This window comes from Diabrotica undecimpunctata, chromosome 9, assembly GCF_040954645.1.
Source record: "Diabrotica undecimpunctata isolate CICGRU chromosome 9, icDiaUnde3, whole genome shotgun sequence".
Classification (NCBI taxonomy): Eukaryota; Metazoa; Arthropoda; class Insecta; order Coleoptera; family Chrysomelidae; genus Diabrotica; species Diabrotica undecimpunctata.
Window position 1 is genome coordinate 91,673,652 of NC_092811.1, and position 22,857 is coordinate 91,696,508.

General features: G+C 32.7%; 1 protein-coding gene across 1 annotated transcript in view; it reads left to right on the top strand.

The window, feature by feature from the left end:
* Positions 1 to 7,635: 7,635 nt before the first annotated feature.
* The window catches only part of LOC140450289 (uncharacterized), a 194,271-nt gene continuing 179,049 nt past the window's right edge, over positions 7,636 to 22,857 (top strand). Inside the window, exon 1 of the mRNA XM_072543823.1 lies at positions 7,636 to 7,743. The gene's annotated coding sequence lies outside the window, so the exon portion shown is untranslated. The remainder of the gene's footprint in view (positions 7,744 to 22,857) is intronic.

The window sequence follows — 22,857 nt, forward strand, 5'->3', positions numbered from 1 at the left end:
TTTAGTTTTCTCAGGATTTGAAAAAAAAATGGATACATTTAAAACACATTGAACATTTTGACAGGCGATATTTTGCTCCTTTCCCCTTTAATACCTTACGATTACAACTACTATTACTTACCTTATATAATTACGATTAGAAAACTATTCAAATTCAAAATAAATAGGATCAACTTCGGAATCCGAGTCGTCTTGAGGGTTAATAATTAGCGGTTGTGTCTCTACGGTCGCATCAATTATGTTATCAAGATCCCACATTTTTTGTTCTTCTTCTATTACATGTCTTACTGCATCTTTCCAGTTTTGTTCTGTAATATGTTGTAAAGACTCGTCTAACAATTCACGTACAGCTTGTATTTTATATGACGTATTTTTTATAGCCACATAACTTTTCATTTGTGCCCAAATGAGTTCAATTGGATTTATTTCTAGGTGGTAGGGTGGAAGTCTAACGAATGTGATGTTTCGCCTTTCCGCCATTTTGTCAACTACGTATTTCTTGAACTTAGATTTGTGTTGCCGGCAATTTTTAAAAGTCTGCTTTTACCATTCCATCTTCGTAAGGCAGATACTTATTTCGCAGCCAGTCAAGAATATCCTGTTTCTCCCACGTAGTCGTTGGAAGTCTTTCTACTAGTCGTGAATGATAAGGTGCATTATCTAATACTATAATTGAATTTGGTGGTATGTGTTCAATCATCTGCTCAAAATACTCTTCGAAAACATCAGCTGTCATCTCCTCGTGATAGTCTTTTGTGCTTTTGGACTGAAATTCCAACAATCCATGCTTAACACATCCTTTTTTACTGCCAATGTGAGAAATTATTAATCTACTGCCTTTACCAGAAGGTGGGGAGATACCCGTAGACCAACCTTCCATAAAGGCTTGCCTGGAGCTTAATATATTTTTATCTTCCTCTACTTAGCTGACTGCAAAACTTGCTTCAAACGGTGGTCCATGATAGTTGCGTCGGTGTGTAGCCCCATTGTTCTTAAATTTGACTAAAACTATATCTTAAACAATACCATATATAAAAGAATTGTCGGAAAACTTAAAACGACAGGAAATAAATACAACGTTTTAACAATATTTAAAATAACACACATTGAGATCTATTTTATCTAAAAATAAACTTAACAATGAACAAAAAAGAACAAAGAATTGTATTTATAAAATACCTTGTGAATGCGAACATTTTTTTAGGTGAAACATCAAGACCATTAAATATTAGAATAAGTGAATTTCAATCTTATATCTAAAACAGAGAATTTGATAGATCTCAAATAAGTAAACACGCATGGGAAAATGAACATAGAAGTTCAACGGAATAATTTAAATATAGTCCTAAGAGAAAAAGATGGTAGAAAGAGAAAAATCAGTAAGGACTTAATTATTTTAATGGGGATGACCACGAATTAGGATGTTAGATAGAGTTGAGACCGACATACGGATACTTAAGATCAGAAGATGGCAGTTGCCAAAAACCGAACAGAATGGCGACAAATCTTAGAGCAGATCAGGATCCACAGAGGATTGTCGAGCCAAAGATATTAATCAGATCAATTGCGTCGCAAATTCGTAGATAGAATGTAGTAGGATGTGGTTACCCATATTAAAAGAGGAAATTATTAGAAATAAAATACTGCTATTAGTAAGTCAATAACATATCGAAGATACATTATTTGTGTTTTAAAATAACATACATATAAAATCAAATTTTGCTGTTAATAATCAGAGTAAACTAAATGTAAGACCAAATACTTACCATGTCGGGATAGTATTGAGGTTTTTTCCTGGTGTTTTTCAAAATGATTCACTATGGCACTAAAATAAGAATTTTACAGTCATAATTGCATGTGATGGATCTTTTTAAGGACAAATCACATGCTATGATTTTTCTGACTTCACGCAATCGAATAAACTATCTTCCAATAAAGTCGTCCCAGGAACGGGGAAAAAATATTTACAATATCATTTTAACGTCCCCTACTTTAAACTGTATAATATATAAAATTAAAAAGACAGTCAAGATTTCCTTTCACGCAAAAATAGTCTATGTATCTGTTGATACGTATTTCGCTTTAATAAAGCTCATCAGAACAGTTATTCATAGGCTTTCTCAACGTGAAAATTAATCTTTTCCTGTCTTTGGGAAGCAACGATAAAATGGCTTCGAAACGGACGCAATAGCGACATCTGATATTAAATCCGTAAAATAGTTTCGAAACACAATTCAGATAACTGCCTTAATCTGAACCTTCTATAAATGCAAGGTATAACAGACGCTGATAAAGATGTTAATAGAGACATGGGGAATCTAAAATTTGCATTCCACGACATGTCTCCTCAGCTAAGCAGAAATCGTTAGCGAATTGGTTTCTTGTACTCATACAGAGTAGATCCGAATAAAAATAAAATTAAAAAGACAGTCAAGATTTCCTTTCACGCAAAAATAGTCTATGTATCTGTTGATACGTATTTCGCTTTAATAAAGCTCATCAGAACAGTTATTCATAGGCTTTCTCAACGTGAAAATTAATCTTTTCCTGTCTTTGGGAAGCAACGATAAAATGGCTTCGAAACGGACGCAATAGCGACATCTGATATTAAATCCGTAAAATAGTTTCGAAACACAATTCAGATAACTGCCTTAATCTGAACCTTCTATAAATGCAAGGTATAACAGACGCTGATAAAGATGTTAATAGAGACATGGGGAATCTAAAATTTGCATTCCACGACATGTCTCCTCAGCTAAGCAGAAATCGTTAGCGAATTGGTTTCTTGTACTCATACAGAGTAGATCCGAATAAAAATAAAATTAAAAAGACAGTCAAGATTTCCTTTCACGCAAAAATAGTCTATGTATCTGTTGATACGTATTTCGCTTTAATAAAGCTCATCAGAACAGTTATTCATAGGCTTTCTCAACGTGAAAATTAATCTTTTCCTGTCTTTGGGAAGCAACAATAAAATGGCTTCGAAACGGACGCAATAGCGACATCTGATATTAAATCCGTAAAATAGTTTCGAAACACAATTCAGATAACTGCCTTAATCTGAACCTTCTATAAATGCAAGGTATAACAGACGCTGATAAAGATGTTAATAGAGACATGGGGAATCTAAAATTTGCATTCCACGACATGTCTCCTCAGCTAAGCAGAAATCGTTAGTGAATTGGTTTCTTGTACTCATACAGAGTAGATCCGAATAAAAATAAAATTAAAAAGACAGTCAAGATTTCCTTTCACGCAAAAATAGTCTATGTATCTGTTGATACGTATTTCGCTTTAATAAAGCTCATCAGAACAGTTATTCATAGGCTTTCTCAACGTGAAAATTAATCTTTTCCTGTCTTTGGGAAGACAGGAAAAGATTTTATTAACATCTTTATCAGCGTCTGTTATACCTTGCATTTATAGAAGGTTCAGATTAAGGCAGTTATCTGAATTGTGTTTCGAAACTATTTTACGGATTTAATATCAGATGTCGCTATTGCGTATGTTTCGAAGCCATTTTATCGTTGCTTCCCAAAGACAGGAAAAGATTAATTTTCACGTTGAGAAAGCCTATGAATAACTGTTCTGATGAGCTTTATTAAAGCGAAATACGTATCAACAGATACATAGACTATTTTTGCGTGAAAGGAAATCTTGACTGTCTTTTTAATTTTATTTTTATTCGGATCTACTCTGTATGAGTACAAGAAACCAATTCGCTAACGATTTCTGCTTAGCTGAGGAGACATGTCGTGGAATGCAAATTTTAGATTCCCCATGTCTCTATTAACATCTTTATCAGCGTCTGTTATACCTTGCATTTATAGAAGGTTCAGATTAAGGCAGTTATCTGAATTGTGTTTCGAAACTATTTTACGGATGTATAATATATGTCTAAATTGTCAATATTTGAGCCAGATAAAATTAAATTGTTAGATTTTTTTTTAAGTAACCAAAACAAAATTTGTTTAATTTATTAATGATTTGTATTTTAAGAACGATTTCCAAAGTGAAAATCTAAACGTCAAATAAACTTATTTTAAAGTAAAATTGTGGATTATTCCCAACAAAAACAATAAATTGCATTAATATGCCCCAAGAAAATAGCTTTAGAACAATAAATAGGGAGATGTCTCCAAATTATAGCACTTGGTTTTGTCTCCCTTTTTATAGATAATGAAATATTCTGTATAGAAAACTATTATCGCGTCTAAAATATTGTAATATATTTCCACAATTCGACTTATCTTTCTTAAATGTATTCGTGCCCCAAAGAAACTGATTTCATGATGTTGGCCTCGATTTTATTAGATCGTTAACTTTTATCATAGACATGAAATATGAAAACTGCTCTATTCTACCGCAAAAAGTAACGCTCAGTTTTACTTCGGTCTTTGACCTACATACTCTATCTATAGGGATTAAACTTTTCTGTGTGGAAAGCTGCCAGGCTATATATTACAATTTTTTATTTAGACATTACTGGAAAACAATAGAAATGGTAATGTAATGCTTACATCAAGTTTTATTTTTATTTTTAAAGGTTCTTCTAGAAAATAGAGATACCGAAAATAAGTACAGTTTTTGAATGAGGAATATTTGACAGTGTTCACAACAGATAAGATGAAAACACGATAAATAAATTAAGAAATAATGAATTTCAGTATTACATTGTTACAATGTTACATTTCTTTTAAATTAGCTTTATTCGGAATACCAACAATATTACAATACTTTAACTGACTGACTAACTATAAACTTTAAAACTCAAAATACTACTGTCATAAACATCTGTTTATATATATACAGGGTGGTCCTTAAGTAATTGTACAAATAGCAGCAGTAGATTCTACACTTTAAAATATTACGATTTAAGTCAAATTGCTTTAATAAAATGTTGATATTAAGAAAGATACAGGGTGTTAAAGTGCAAAATTAAAATTTTATTTTTCGCTATAACTTTCATGTTTATAAATATTTATGTATGAAAATTTACAACTGGGTACTTTTAAATATGAGAAATTATAATTTGATGCACACTTTGATATAACTGATAGAGGGCGCCACTTATGCCACAAATGTGGTATAAATTTGCACTTAACTTTTTTGCTCTTTAAGTTGCCTGTATTTGAGATAACTAATATTAAAGATACATTATTTTAACAAAAAAAGGTATACTTGTTAATAACTTCAAAACTCAACAGTTTTCGAGATAATCGCATGTTAAAAATCAGCTGCATAATTCTGATCTAAGGCAATTACTTCAGGCAACGAAGAAAAAATAGACAAAAACATTAATACTTCTGAATTTTGTTATAAAATACCTTTAACTAAAGTTAATAGTTAACGCAATATTAAATAAAATAAATATATCAGCAGGATAATTAATAATATTATTTGACAAAATAACAGAATAATAGGATTTTACATCAAACATTTTACGTTTTATGTTGAATTAAAGTCATAATCAAAACATTTTGTTTACAAACCAAATTAAGAAATAGTTAAACTAAATAATATAACTTTTTGTCAAAGTAAGTGTTCGATATGTCCACCATTTTCTTTAATTCATTTGTCAATATATTCCATAAAAGATCGTCTCATATTAAATAGCATCATTGGTTCTAAAGAATCTACTGCAGTATTTATTTCTTTCCATAGTTGGTTGCGAATGTTTATGGGATTCTTATAGACACGTTGTTTTAATGCGCCCCATACACCAAAATCAAGCGGATTAAATTCGGGGCTACGTGGTGGCTATAATGTATAATGGATGAATATATTATTTTGGATACATATCCAAATCTTATGCTATATTATGGAACTACATCTTATTTGTCGCAGAAGTTAAATAATGTGTTAAACTGTGATGTATCTCGTTCATTGGTTACTTATATACACACACGGAATAACCTATCGATGAAGTTACCTTTTTATATGATTACGTTACAGCTTACGAGTAACTATAATTACATCTCGAACAAATGGACTATTATGATTTACTAACGAACTAATATTATGCTGAACTAAATTGCCTGTGTGTTTACTATATTTATAACAATATCGGTTATTAGGACAACGATGATGTTTTTGTAAAAATGCTGAGTCTTTCAGGTTAGATTTGTAACAAAAGTATTATGAAACAGGACACATATGTGTTATTCAATACCTGTGCTCTAGTTTCTATTTGTCTTAATAAAAATGGGTAAACAATTTACGTAATGAACAATAAGTATTCTTTTCGGATTTTTTATGAACTAAATAATTATATCAATATCTCACCACATTGCCAAGAAATATGACTACCACGACCAATTAAACGTTCAGCAAAGCATTTTGTGATGTTACATTATCATCTTAGTTATCATTATCTGAGTTATTTTAATAAGAATTAACTATAAATTATTCTTATCTACAGGTATTCAGTGCTTTACCGCACATATATCAAAATTTGTGGAGCTGACTTATAAAATGCATTTATCTCGAAAACGGTTAAATTTTCAGGTTACTAACAAGTATACCTTTTCTTTGTAAAAATAATGTATCTTTAATATTTTTTAACACAAATAAAGCTAACTTAAAGAGCAAAAAAGTTAAGCGCAAATTTATGCCACACATGTGGCATATGTGGCGCCCTCTATTATTTACATTAAAGTAAGTATAAAATTATAATTTATCCTACTAAAAAGCATTTAACTGCAAATTTTTGTCCAAAAATCGTTACAAACGTAAAAGTTATAGCGAAAAATAAAATTTTAAATTTTCACTTTAACACCCTCTATCTTTCTTAATATCAACATTTTATTAAAGCAAGGTGGCTTAAATCGTAATATTTTAAAGTGCAGAATCTACGGTTTCTGTTTGTTTAATTACTTAAGGACCACCCTGTATATATTTTTTGACATTCCCAACTTCACTAGACATTTTATAAATTTTCAATATCATCTTGAATATTCTCGACCTACTTCTTCTTTTTCATCAACGGACTTTTCCATGTGGGGTAGATCTTATGGAACTTTCGCAACACTGCTCGCTCCTTTATAGTTATTCGCCTCGAATAACCGAACTATCAGGGATCAATTGAAGCCAATAAGGTGGATCAGTTCCATGTTATGGAGCTAGTCTCTCGATATAAACTACCTTTGGTTAACTTTGAGTTGAAGTTTCGGACAAAGTCCTTTCGTACTTGTAGGATTGTATAACCATACTGGGTCACCTCTTTCGAAAGTTGTACCAGTAGCATGCATACAAGCCTTACATTGGCTTTATCACTTTAAAGCTTTAAACTTTTACGAGCAAATTCGTAGACTTATTCCAATTTTTCTTTCAAATTAGGGGGGGGGGGCATTGTTATGAAAAATTTGCTGACACTCTTACGAATCGAATGCTACAAGTTTCATTGAGATTGAGATCCATCTAACTGTAAAAAATTAACAGGTTTTGGGCTTTTTTGGGTTTCATTGCCTCGCCTGCAATTTCTGTTAAATGTAGCGTTTCGTTTTGTAGGATGTTTTCTGTAGTTTCTGTGTTCTAGTGAACTTGAGGTTCTGTTTTTTTATATCAATTAGACATGCAAATAAGAAATGCTAGTTTAAAGTCATAAAGATCCGATAGTTTGTATTGTTGTTACAGATTATAAAGGAGTCAAGAAGTATTAAGTTGACGAGTGAAACATATATCTAGTCTGCTGAAATCCAGTACGTCTTGAAATTCTGGCCGGGATTCTGATTCTAAAGAAAGGTAAGTTTAACTGCCTAGTTTCTTCAGATCTGTTTTTAGAATAGTATTATTTATATATAATGTGTCCTTGATAATTTTTTCTCATAATGCTTATTTAAATACATAAATACATTACCTATTATTATATATAATTGATCCAAAAGATATAAGGTAATTTTCATTTGACATATTAATATTACTTCTAATTCAAATGTAATATTAACAATTTAAATAAATTTTGAAAACAATAATTTGTAACATCCGTCCTGTATTAAAATTATACAGAACGGATTATGAGAAACTATACATACTCTATTAGGAATAACAATTGACCATTAATGCTCCACTAGTTTAATAATATACAGGATGAGATGAATATTGAGAAAAATTTCTATTCAATATAACTTTTGAAGTCTAAGTTTGATTTTTCTCATGTTTTGGTCAAACACTACAATGCTACCACGTAATCAAATTATTTACTCAAACTAGAAAAAAATCAGGTCTGGTTTTAAAACATTATTTCGTTTTGTCCATAGAAAAAATTTCACCCTCTACATGTTTTTTTGAAAACTTTAATAATAATTTTACAAATAAGACAAATAGGCAATTAAAATGGCAAATTTAGTTTTTCCAACACCATTCCTTAATTTTTAATTATTAAAATCAAATTTGACTTAATTAAAAGTTTGGCATGTAACTTTCCTTGCGTATACTACCACAGTTCCACAGTTGCAACTATTAATACTACGACAGTTCGTGCTATGCATTTTAAAGAATATAACCTGTTTAGCCAATTACCAGAATTTCAAAAGGTACACTTGTTTAGAAAAATATTAAAACATCACTGTGTATAATATTTGTTTGGTGATTCATCGCTAGTGTGTTTTATTGAAATCTCAGAATTTTATTTTACTTTTGCTCAAAAGAAAGTCTACAGTTATAATCAGCTTTACTTTTGAGTTAAGGGGTTACTTGGGTCTTGTATTTAAAAAATCAATTTTTTTATTCCATATGAAAGTATAGTACATATACATGAGAAGATACATATACATAAGATACATATACATAAGATACATATACATGAGAATATATTGAGTATATGACTCGAAAATTAATCGAGGAGTATAAAAAATAAGGACTTGAAATCTTCTTCTTCTTCTTCCTACTTTATAAATAGGCAAAATGCCTGTTTTACTTCGGTTTTTAGCCTTAATTGACGTTGTCTGACCATCTTTTCTTCGGTCGTCTCAATGATCTTCTTCCATTTGGCGATTTGTCTCTTGCTATTCGTACTATTCTATTTTCTGTCATTCTTTCGATGTGTTGATTCTATTCCACTTTTCTTCTTTTGGTCCACGCGTTTATTTCCTCTATATCACATCTCGCTCGTATTTCCTCACTTCTTACTCTGTCTCTTAGAGTTTGGTTTGTTATTTTTCGTAAGACTTTCATTTCTGTTTCCAGTAGTCTTTGTGTTTTCGCCGTATCTGCTCTTGTTTCCGCTGTGTACGTCATTATCGGTCTTATTGTTGATTTATATATCCTGGTTTTCGTTTCCGTTGTGAGGTATTTGTTTCTCCAGATTGTGTTGTTGAGACATCCTGCTGCTCTGTTTGCCATGTTCACTTGTTTTTGTACTTCTTCTTCCACTTTTCCGTAGCTTGACAGTTTTATTCCCAAGTATTCAGTTTCCATGACTTGTTCTCTTATTTTGTTATTTACGACTAGTTTACATCGTCTTTATTCCGCTGATATCACTATCGTTTTAGTTTTCTCTGTTGAGATCTCCATGTTGTATATGAACGCCGTATCTTCGAATTCTTTAATTAATCTTTGTAGATCATCTTCATTTTCGGCTGTTATTATGGCGTCGTCGGCGTAGCATATTATCCTTATTTCCTTTTCACCCATTCTATATCCTCTTCTTTTTTAACTTTCTTTATGATTTCATCCATTATCAGATTAAATATTAATGGGCTCAGCGAATCTCCTTGTCTAATGCCAGTTTCATATTTGATAGGTTGCGATAGTCCCGAATTCCCACTCTATCAAACGCTTTCTTCAAATCTATCAGACACATATATGCTAGTTTGTTGTATTCCAGCGACTTTTCTTTTATTTGTCTTATTACAAAAACTGCATCCGTGCATGATCTTCCTGTCCAAAATCTTTGCTGTTCCTCTTGCAGAGATATTCGTTCATTTATTTTTGTCGCTACTATTCTTGTTGTCAATTTGAGTGTTGTATTTAATAGATTTATTGCTCGATAATTATTGGGGTCTTTCTTATCTCCTTTTTTGAAGAACATCACCATGAACGCTCTTCTCCATTCATCTGGTATTCTGTTCGTGGTGATTATTTTATTAAGAAGAAGTTGCAGTTGTTGTACAAGGTAATCACCTCCATATTTTAAGAGTTCATTTGGTATTTGATCTTCTCCTGGTGACTTTCTGTTTTTTAATTTGTTTATTCCTTCTTTCACGTCGTTTTGGGAGATTTTGGTCTTTTCCTCAGTTATTATATTTGGCGTTTCTGGTAAAGGTTATTCTTCGACTTGAAATCAATTACCAAAGAAACCGAGTATATGTGTAACGGCGGAAAACAACAGGACCTCATATTGGAAGATGGATAAGTTATCAAACATTGCAACACATATAAATATTTAGCTATGATCATCACAAAAGAAGGCACCGTAGACGACACAATTGAGGAGAAAAACAACCAAGCAAGAAAAGCAATTTACATTCTCAATAGTATCCTTTGGGATCAATCAATCTCTAATAATAAAAAGCACAATATATATAGCACAATCATTAAAAGTATAATTACCTACAGTAGTGAAGTATGGAAAATAAAGGAAAGATACAAGAGAAAACTTGAGGCAACGGAAATGGATTTCTGGAGACGTTCAGCAGGAAAATCTAGACTAGAAAGAGAAACGAACACCAGAATAAGAGAAAGTATGAAAGTAAAACATACAATAGTAGACGATATTGGTACCCAACAACTCAGATGGTACGGTCATGTACAGAGAATGTCTGAAGAACGCCTTCCAAAACAAGTCTTAATGTGGACCCCTCATGGTGTTGTGGATTGGTGGGAAAGTGTCTTGTCCTATTCCCAGCCACCTCCCTCAGTGGTGTATAGTGAAGTATTTATCTGATTTGTTATTCCTTCATCCCATATTAACCCATCGATGATACTGTAGCATGACGTTTCTGTAGCTTCTAGCTTCTTCCAGTTGGTTTTCGAGGTGGAGCGCATACTAGTACAGCATACAATATTACCGATTTAACGTAGGCTTGGTATCTTCGTTAGTGTACTGGACCTAAAAATATAAGGAAGTATTAGTTTATTTGCAATATTTGCTTTTACCTTAATTTGTTGCGTGTTTTTCGTGAAGTTGAGTTTCCTATCAAGATGGACTCCTAGGTACTTGACTGAATCTTCTGATTGGATCCTCCCATTGTGAAATCTACAACTAGACCCCGACAAAATAGTTAGAATCTGGGAAACTTATGTGGAACAACTGTTTAATGATGACCGTCCTAGTGGGTATACACTGAGCAATGATGATACTGGCCCTTCTATTCTAAAATCAGAAGTGGAGAATGCTATAAAGGGTCTGAAACATAACAAAAGACCAGGCAACAATAACATATACGGGAAAGTATTGAAAATGCTGTGCGAAATAAACAGTCAATTTCTAGACTCACTCGTCAGACTCTTTAACAATATTTATGACAGCGGGGAGTTTCCTGAAGACTGGCTAGAGTCAACTTTTGTTGCCATACCGAAAAAACCAAAAGGAAAGTCTTGTGATCAACATCGGGTGATGAAGTCTAATTAACCACATTTCGAAGGCATACACCAAGGTTATTTACAACAGAATAAGCAAAAAATGCGAGGATAACATTGGAGATTCGCAGTTTGGGTTTCGGAATTCTCTTGGGACAAGAGAAGCACTTTTTTGTCTACAGGTACTCATCCAGCGCTGCAGAGATATGAACAAAGACGTGTACATATGCTTTATATACTACGCAAAAGCATTCGATAACGTAAAGCACGAAAAGATAATTGAAGTTCTCCATAAGATCGGAGTCGACTACAGAGACATTCGAACAATAGCGAGTCTCTATTGGGGTCAAACAGCTAAAGTGAAAGTACATTGACCAATAAAATTGAGATCAAGAAAGGGGTACGACAGGGCTGTATCTTGTCTTCTATTCTCTTTAATATATACTCAGAAGAAGTATTTAAGACAGCGCTGGAGGAAAGCACAGAAGGCATAAAGATAAATGGAGAAATAATTAATAACATAAGGTATGCTGATGACACTGTCATTCTAGCAAGTAGCATGGAGGAACTGAGTTGCCTAATGAGTAAGATACAAAAAACAAGTGCACAATACGGACTCAGACTAAATATCACAAAAACCAAATGGATGTTTTTCCATTGGATGGACCAAATTGGGATCAAGCAAAGGAAATACGTATAAGAGTAGAAAAGGCAAAAGCATCATTCACTATCATGAAGCAAATTTTCACCTCTAAAAGCCTCACCTCACCTTTCAAAATTCGACTTCTGAAATGTTATGTATTCCCGGTTTTGTTATATGGAATGGAGGCGTGGACAATGACCGCAACATTGATGAAAAAAGTAGAGGCTTTTGAAATGTGGGCTTACCGACGTATATTACGTATATCCTGGACTGAGTACGTGACCAACGAAGAGGTACTACGCCGGATAGGTAAAGAGAGAGAGGTAGGAATAAGTATAAAGAAAAGAAAGTTGGAATACTTGGGTCACGTTATGAGACATAATAAATATCGTGGCTAATATAAGACACTCGTAGCTCCAAAACATGCGGCAATGGTTCGGATTGTCATCTGCTGAACTATTCAGATCTGCCTTAAACAAAGTCAGAATAGCCATGTTGATTGCCAACGTTCGGAACGGACAAGGCACATGAAGAAGAAGAAGCGAGGTTGGTTTGATTTCAATATGGGAATAATTATAGCGTCCATCCATCTTGAGGGAAATTCGTGTTTAGTATACATCCTATTGTAAAGTTTAAGGAAGTATACTTTGGCAGTGTCGGGAAGGTTTTGGAGAAAGCTAACTGGAATATTATCTGGTCCTGGTGTGAAATCTTTAGTGGTATTTAGACAATTTACAAGTTCTTCTGTGGTGAACAAAGTGTTGAGCGGATTGTTTTCAAGGTCTACATAGTCAATTGGTTCCTTTTCAGTGGACATTTTTTTGTTATGAATAAACTCACGAGAGTAGTTATTATTACTAGAGTTAGTTTCATATTGTGTTGCTTAAAGCTCAGTAATTTCTTTGTTGGAGGACATTATTTGGTTGTTGTCGTATAGGAAGGGAATCTTCTTATAATTATTGTATCCAGATATCTTTCTTACGTTTTGCCAAACACTACTTATAGGCATGGAAGTATTAATAGTTGATAGAAACTCTTGCCAGGATTTTTTTCTACTTTTTTTAGTGACGTACCTTACATGAGCTCGTAATTTTTTGTATTCCGTAGTAGTATCTGTTGTTTTGTTTTTCTTCATTTTATTGAATGCTTTTTTGTAATCTTTAATTGCTTGAGTATATTCCGGATTCCACAATGAAAGAGGTTTACTGGTTGTAATAATTCGAGTTTTAACATATGTAGTTTTGATTCTATATGTTTGCTAAATTGGAACAAATCGGCATTCCTTAAATTACATTTTGGGAATGGATGTGTATTTTCTGCTTCATTATTGATTTCGAACGATATTTTTATGGGAAAATGATCACTTCCATATAGGAATGGAATGACGTCCCAAGAAAATTTTGGAGATAATATTGGGTCACAGATTGATAAGTCAATAGCTGAAGTAGTGCCTGTATGAATGTTATATCGTGTTGGTTGAACTTTATATTTTTGTTATTTTCGATAACTGAAGTCAGATAAACTGACTACAGATCCTCTGATGAAACTACCACTCAGGAATTTCACCAACTCACTATGATCATGTTTAAACTTTTATTTCTAATCTAAAATGCGCTTCATTATGCGCAATTTTTTCTTAGTTAATTGGTTAACTAAAAGGTCAGGAATTCTAAACAAAGAAGTGTCTTAATGTGTTTCTAGTTCACCAAAAACTTGATAGTAACTCAATATGTTGAAATAGTAAAAGTAGGTACGTTACTATCCATTGCCTCTTTCTTGTGTTTGGTAATAAAACAAAAGAAAAATATTTGCTTAATTACATAAATATTAATATGTTTATTATAAACTACAAGCAGCAATATAGTAAATATTATTCGTCCTTAATAACCTAATTATAGATTCATTATTGACAATGTTGACCCTAGCAATAGGAAATTGACCTGTATAATAATTTCAATATGCGAACTGCATATGTTGATTTCTATTCCGAATGTGTATCACTTCATTGTAATAACGATATGGACTTCCACATTTCCCATCAACAGTTCACTATCAAAAGCGAATAAAAAAAGATAAGTGTCAGTCGCGACGGGAAGAGTGTCGAAAAAATCCGCAATTGATACATGTGAAATAGCTAATAGACGATACGAGGGATAGTTGGTTTGTTCTAAAACATAAATCATTTTTAATACTCGTAAAATTTCGTTTTAAAAAGCTTTATTTTTCTTTAGTCATATTTGAGGTTTGTGTAGCATGTAATCACATTAATTTATTTAATATTTTAACTTTTTTCTTTAACTTTAACTTCATTTTACATGTATCCAAGTGCAGAAATATTTATAGAAAGGAAAACTGTATGTATAAAATTCATAAACCTTTTATATATTAAAAGTGTTGACTGGGAATAAAAGATACAGTGTTTGCAAGTTGTTTAGTTTCTGAAATCGGATGCTTTCACGGCCATAGTCATAGTTAACATGTCAACATCTTTGTAGTTAACTTATTCAGGAGAAGGAGAAGATTGGTTCCGGTAACTTGGATACTAAAAGTAGCTCGAGATTAAAATCAACAACCGATACTTCGTATTCCGTATACCTATGGTGCGTGGACGATTTATCTTAAGGTCACACTACTGTATTTAGCAGCATGCAAAAACTCGCTAGTGTTATTTATGCCTGTACAGTTGTTTATATTTTGTAGCTTCGACATTCGTCTGCGACCTACTCCTCTCATGTCCACAATCTTTCCTTGAATAACTAGTTGAGGGACTTTCTCGTTTTTCCATCTATCTCTCCATGGTATGCGGAACATTCTTCGCAAAGTCCACATTTTAAAGGCCTCCAACTTGTTAATGGAGGGTATTTTTAACGTTCATGTCTCCCTGTCCTATAAAAATATGGATCATACACAGTATTTAACCATCCTATAGCGGAGATTGAAGGAAATATTGTTGTTACATAGTAGTGGCTTAAATTTAATAAAAGCTTGTCTTGCTTATTTGGTACGACATTTTATTTCTTGTTAAGGATCAAATTGGTCATTAATTTTATCATTTTTAAGTATTTGAATGTTTTCACTTGCTCGATTGAAGTATTTTCTAATTGTAGTTGTACTTTTAAAAGTTCGTTTTTTCTTATTGCCATGCATTAAGTTTTTCCAGCATTTATCTTTTACTATAGGAAAGCTACAGTTTTCCTACAGTATTTATTTTATTCATTTTTGTTGTCTGTGATTATCGCGTACCCGTTTACCTGTATAGCACACTTAACCTCTGCAAAATCATTCTCCACATAGATGTTGAACAGCATAAGGACAAAATACATTCCTGTCGCACGCCTAAAAATTTCAAATTTCTTAGTACTCATTGATTTGTTCAGCTTCACTCGTGCTTTTTGATCCCAATAGAGATTCTGGATAACTTTTATATCTTTGCCGTCAATGTTAGCGTTGAGTAGCATTTTTATCATTGCATTGTGTTTTATGGTATCAAAAGTTTTTACATAATCGATGAATATGATGAAATATCCTTTCGTTGGTCCTTTGCAGTTTTATACAAGAGTATTCAAGCAGACAGCTGCTTCACGTATACTCAGTCCGCTCTTGACCCAAATTTTGTCTCGCTGCTTAGCTCTTCCAGATTTCTGAACATCCTTGTGTGGAGGATGCGAAGAAATACTTTAAAGCAAATGGCCTATTAAACTAGTTAGTCTTTGCTTTTTTCCGCTTTTTGTGATTAAGGGATCATTATAAAGGTTGAATAATGGCAATCCGTTGAATATTGTCGGTGTTACATATGGCATTGAAAGTTGTTACCAGCATGTCAATGTTGTCATCTTTTAATAGTTTTATGACTTCCGTAGTAATGCCATAAAATCTAGTAGTCTTGCCTAGTTGTGCTGCTTTTATAGCGTACTACACCTCGGTATGAATAATGGAAGGGTCGGATAGTCGTTGGCATATTGGGTCTATTATCCGTAAAATAAAAGGAAGCATAGTCCGTAAAGATCATTTTTTAAGCGAGCTTAATTGTTTTTCTTGTATACACTTGAAATTACTTTAACCTTTTTATGTTGTTTATAGCTGTCCTCCCTTTCTTGTAGTTACTCAAATTCTTTATAACGTTCTTTCACTCAGGTTTCCTTTCCAGTTTTAATTCTTGTTCTTACCGTATTTTGGAATTCCTTGTATTTCTGTTGGTTCTGATGTATTTTGTACTATCTACGATGCTCCATTAGGTCAAATATCTGTTCCGTCATCCACTCGTTTTGGTGATTTCTTCCTATTTTGAATGTGATTGCTTTGTCAGCATTGGTTATAGCCATTTTTATTTTTTTTATTTGAAACACCGTTTAAAAAGAATGGAAAGAAACGAAATACCGGTATTGGGGTACGGTGCACGAATTCCCTCACAATAGTTTCTGTTCCTAAATAAACTACAAAGGTGAGTTGAGATGTACCACATACAAATCGTTCAAAAAAGACACGGTCTAAATCTGAAAGACAATTAGTTAGTTGTTAAGATTTCTGTGTGTTTTAGGATTTCTACCCTTTGTTTTCTGCCATTTCTTTACAATCTTTGACATTGCCATATAAATATTCTTCTACTAGTTCAGTTATATCCCCAATAATTTCATATTCTGTTTTATTAGATAGTTTTGTTTTCATCTACGATCACTCACTTTTCTTTCGAAACATCCTAACATGTTTTCATTACTTTTTGTTAGAGTCTAGGTCTCTGAACCATATATTATTACTGGGCTTATTATTTTTGAGTTTTATTTTTGTATTTCTCGGTATAATTGTGGATTTAAGGAGGAGATTGAGCCCAAAATTGCATCTGTTGACCGTGCAAATTTTGCGGTTTATTTCTGCGGTAGTGTTATGTTCAGTGTTAAAGGAGGGCTCCCAGGTATACAAATTCGTTCACTGCTTCAACGACGTCGTTTTCTATAACAAGTGGTCGTAGGATATGTGGTTGCGTGCTTATTCTCATATACTTCATTTTGTTGGTGTTTATTATTAAACTCATTTTTGTAGCTGATTCTTTTCATGCTACATACGCCTCTCTTACAGCGTTTACTGTTCTCTCAACAATATTGATATTATCAGCGTAGGCAAGGATTTGCACTGACTTATTATATATTGAAAAAGTGGTTATGATTTGTGACATACGTATTACTTTCTCCAGATCCAGATTGAACAGTATGGAGGAGAGAGAGTCTCCCTGGCGCAGCCCGTTATTTGTTTTAAAAAGTTCAGACAGTACCCCTGAATTCGTACTTTACATTTAACGTTTTTAAAGGTTAGTTTTGTAAATTAACTAACTGATTTGGTATTCTTCATTTGCTATTTATTTCTTATTTATTCATTACAGAATCTGTCTAGTCTTGAGCAACAATTATAGCCGTGTTGGATTATAAATTAGTCTTCTGCAATTGGATTTCTTCTTTCTATCTCACCTTCAAATAATGATTTTTTAATGAAGCATTTTATTGGTTCGCTCAAGATTTATAGCATCATTTGTTTTTACTTGCCGTGAATATTGGTATAAACTGATAATATATAACTTTTTTATCTCTTGATCTTGAAATAGGGTAGGATATGTAACGCCAAGAACTCCTTTTGGATAGTTCTATCAGGGGAAGTAAATCAGTTCCTGCCTTCAGCAGATTCCAGGTGTTTCCTGACCCGGACAATTAGTACCTGCTAAGGTTCCCTCATCCAGGGTCACGGATCAAGGCGACAAAGACCTTCATGGCGAAGAAGAAAGTCTTAACAATGGTCTGGAGGGCGGCTGTGGCAGCTTTTTGGTTTTAGGGCTAGTATAAAATCAAAACAATGGAAGACAGATCTGTTTAAGCCATAGAAAAGGCAACTAGTCTAGAGAGGGACCCTTCGAAATCCATGCTCTGGTTCTCCTGGATGGGGTTGAGGCATCGGGCTAACCACTAGATACTCGTTAAATACCACAAACGTTAAAACTATCAGTAACCTGCCTCGGAAACAATTAAATAAACAAAGACGACTCAAGCTAAGAAAACGGATTATGAATTATGGACCGTTCAAGGTATCTAACAAAAAATTCACGATAATTTCAGAAACTAAAAAAGCTAACATGAATATTTTTTACTAAGTCCGAAAAGAAGGGGCAGAGGTAAGAGAACTTCAAGCCAGCAAGAAGTTACGATACTTATTCGAAAAAGACTACGAAGATACATAACACCCTGGGAAGCAGTGAGCCAGCGCATCATTAAACTAAATTTAAACTTGCTTGGAAGTAAAGTCACCATTATAGAAGCTTACGCCGTAAATAAGAATACTCTAGTAAGAGATAAAGATGAGTTTTTTGAGAAACTCTCATACGAAATCTCATAAATAGGAAGCGCGAGAGAAATCATTCTGGTAGGAGACATAAACGCTCGGACAGAAAAAAAGTTTAAAGATAGTTTAGATATAGTTGGCCAATTCGAGGAAGACATTCTAAATGACAACGGAGGCAGATTATTTAATATACACGACCAAAACAACTTACAAATCCTAAATAGTTTTTTTCAGCATCGAAAAATACATAAAGTAGTTAGGTATAACAAACAAGAAAGTTGAAATCAATTATCGATTATGTGATAACTCGACAAAATACAAAGCTCAAGGTGCAAGATAATCGAGTATACAGACAAAGCATATGTGGAAGTGATCACCACCTGGTAAAAGCAAAAATAATCCCTCCTTCGACTAGCCAAGAAGAAAGAAGATGCGCAGGAGCAAAACAAAACAACTCTGGAAATTAAGCACATATTGGAAACCTTCAACAACGAAAGTTCAAAAATACTGTACAAAAAACGACATGAAAAATTCATATGCGAAGACTTCTGTAGAGGCCAATAAAACAATATAAAAGAATGTTTAAAGAGTGCAGTAGGAGAAGCGTCGGGCAAGTATGAAAAGACAGCACAAAGAAAGCCCTATTGGTGGGATAAAGAAATCTAAGAGAAAATAAAAATCAAACGTGATAAAGACAACACATTTCTAGACGTAAAAAGAGATCAAAGTAAACAAAAATACCAAACAGCTCGAAGAGAGGTACGAAGGACAATAACCAAAAAGAAAAACGAATGCTGGGACAAAAACTGCTTCAGAATTAATACTCACCTGGCAGGTAGCAGAAGTGACGAAAGCTGGGCAGTACTTTAATTTCTTCGAAAAGAAAAGATTAAAGATATAATAAATTTAAGCTGCTGCATGTGATACCCAAATATACATATATTATATAATATATATATATATATATATATATATATATATATATATATATATATATATATATATATATATATACATATATATATATATATATATATATATATATATATATATATATATAAATACTTTATTGCTTGTACCTAAACGTACTGTACTTTCTTAAGATGAAAGATTATTCACTCTTCCAGTGAATAATCAGGTTTTTCGGATAGATAGGCTTTTGTCAATTTACGGAACTTAAGGAAAGAAGTTGTAGATTTAAGTTGCAAAGGGAGATGGTTGTATAATTTTTTTGTAGAATATGAGTATAATGTAGTTTTCTTTAATAATTCAGTTAATGGGATCGGTAAATACACATCAAAGCTTGAATTTCTGGTGGAGTAGTCATGACTAGGTCTTGCTGGAAAAACATGTAGGTGTTTACGAATTAAGCAAACCGATTCTAGGATATATAGAGAGGAGAGGGTTAAAATTCCGTGATTTTTTAAGTAGCTTTTGCAATGAGTTATTCTACTGAGGCCAAAAAGATACAGTATTGCTCTTTTTTGTAATTTAAAAATAACATCAGATTGGGCAGTTGTACTAGAATCCCAAAAAGGAAGGCAATATCGAAGATGAGACTCGAACAAAGAAAAGTATTTTATTTTGGAAGATGCTAAATTCATTTTTTTCGAAACAGATCTTATTGCATAGCAGGCTGAGGCTAGTTTCTTACTTAACAAATCGATGTGAAGGGACCATTTAAGGTTGCTGTCTATAAAAATACCAAGAAATTTTACAGAATCAATTATACTAATCTGGCTATGATTAAGAAGCAAGGGTTGAAGAGCTCCTTTATAAGATAATGCTACTATCTTATTCACGTTAAAAGAGAGTGAATTAGAGTCGGACCAGGTTTTTATTTTAAGTAGATCAGAAGTTATAATTGCATGAAGTGTTGCAATATTAGAGTTCTTTCAGGTAATACTGGTATCATCAGCAAAAAGAAAAAAATTTCCATCGATTTTTAAGTTAGTGATGTTATTTGTAAAGATAAGGAAAAGTAGAGGACCCAGTACTGAACCTTGTGGTACTCCACATACAATGCTTTTGTGACTAAAGTCAGTATCATTTGTTCTATCCAGTTGTTTCCTATTCCTCAAGTAAGATTGGAACCAATTCAAAGAAATACCTCGAATTCCGTAGAAATTCAGTTTTTTTATCAAAATGTCGTGATTTACACAATCAAAAGCTTTGGCATAGTCACAAAGAACAGTGGCAGTATAAAGATTATTGTTGAGTGCTTGATAGACCTCATGTAGTACAGAAAACGTAGCAACGCTGGTACATTTATTAGATAAAAAGCCGAACTGACTTTGTGATAAAATGTTGTTTTCAACGAGAAAGGACAAAAGTCGGGCTTTTATAAGTCTCTTAATAATTTTGGATGTGACCGGTAGTAAGGCAATAGGTCTATAGTTGCGGACATTATATTTATCAGCACCCTTATGAAGAGGTATGAAAGAATGAAGAGATTGTATGAAAAATTTTCCTTTTTTAAAACACCAGGAGTTACTAATACAAGTTTCCGATAATAATCCAGTTCACTTTTTTCGAATGCTACTTACAGATTAATGTTTGCAGCAAAAATGTGATCAGACTAACAGGTATGCCAAGTACGTTTTCTTGTTTAATGCAAGGGCAACACATTCTAGAATTTTCGGTTGGAAAGTTTTGACTCCCGAAGAACTTCTGGTCTTTTTAGGATTGGTTTTACATATGGGTCACATTTCATTGTCTAGGATTGAGGATTATTGGAAAACGAAAGATACTCTTTCTGCTAATGCAATTTTTTTCACTTTTATGGGCCGGAACAGATTTATGGTCATACTGCGTTTTAATAGAAGTTTATTATCCTAATCGTAATTTGAACTTAGATGAGTCAATAAAAGATGACTTAATTTTAGACCATACTTAAAAAACAAAAAGTATAAATATGCAATCAAGTTGTATATGTTGACCGAAACAAATGGTCGAATTTTAAAATTTTTAGTTTATTCTGTAATGTTTGATTATTCAGGTGGGAAGGAACATGCCAATAAAGTGGTTTTGCACCTTTTAGAAATAAAACTAAACGTACACCATTGCGTTTACATGGACAATTTTTACAACAGCTTTAATTTAGCCAAAAATTTGACTGAGATTTCAACTTACTGCATAGGAACTCTTCGAATTGACCGTAGAAATAATCCTGCAGAAGTAAAACAAGAAAAGCTTGCTAAAGGTGCAACAATTGCCCGTTGCCGAAAAGGGGTATTAGTTGGCAAATGGAAGGATAAGAGAGACGTTTATTATTTAACAACAGAATGTCAAAACACCTTACAACAAGTTACAATAAGAAGAGGTCAGCAAGTAATGAAAACAGAGCTTATAAGTTATAATAAAAATATGTCTGATATTGACCGACAAGACCAGATGCTTGCTTATTATCCGTGTCAACGGAAAACTGTACGATGGCTAACAAAAATAATATATATATATATATATATATATATATATATATATATATTTATATAAATATATATAATATAATATATTATGCAGATGATGGTTATAAATGCCCAAATACTATACAACAAGTATTCTGGAAAAAATATCGGTCTTTAAGAATTTCGTTTAGAAGTCGTTAGATCACTTTTAAAAATTAATAATTCTGAAACCAAACATGTTACAAAAGATCACAGTAACAAAACGAAAGGTTAAAGATCTAAAGGGAGAAATTATGAGAAAACGCTGTTAAACTTTCAGCGAACGAAATATCCTTAAAGATACAATTTACGAATGCAAAACCTGTTCCAATATCCCTGGTTTTTGTCTGAATTGCTGTCAAATATTTCAGCTTTAAATCTTAGTTTTGTTTTATATATCTATATTTCATGTTATTTTGTATTTCTTGTTTTATTTTGTATTAGTAAATAAATGTATGGTGTCTGTATACAAATACTAGAGCCGAGCGCCTGTGACGCTCTGGCTCGTTCACTACCAACCCTTATTGTATATATGTACATTTAGTTTAAAAATACTTACTTTATTCTAACTTTCCCAAAAACTAATAAATATACGTCTAAGTATCAAAAACAGTAAGCGGCTCCAGAATAGATCGGCACTTAACGTGTTAAAAGTGTGACAAAAAGTATCAGTTATGTCAAAAATTTAAAATGAAATTTGCAACATTAACAGGAAACTTTATTAAATGTAACGTAAATAAAATAAACTACAAATTAAATTAATAAATCCATAATTCCAAACAGTTTACTCATCAGCTATAGTTATTTACTTAAATTTTCAAAATGATATCCACCAACTTCCATACGCTGCATAAAGTCACTGTTCGAAATTACGAAGAACATTTTAGAACATTTTAGGAGCTACTAGACCAAATTCATGAAATATTC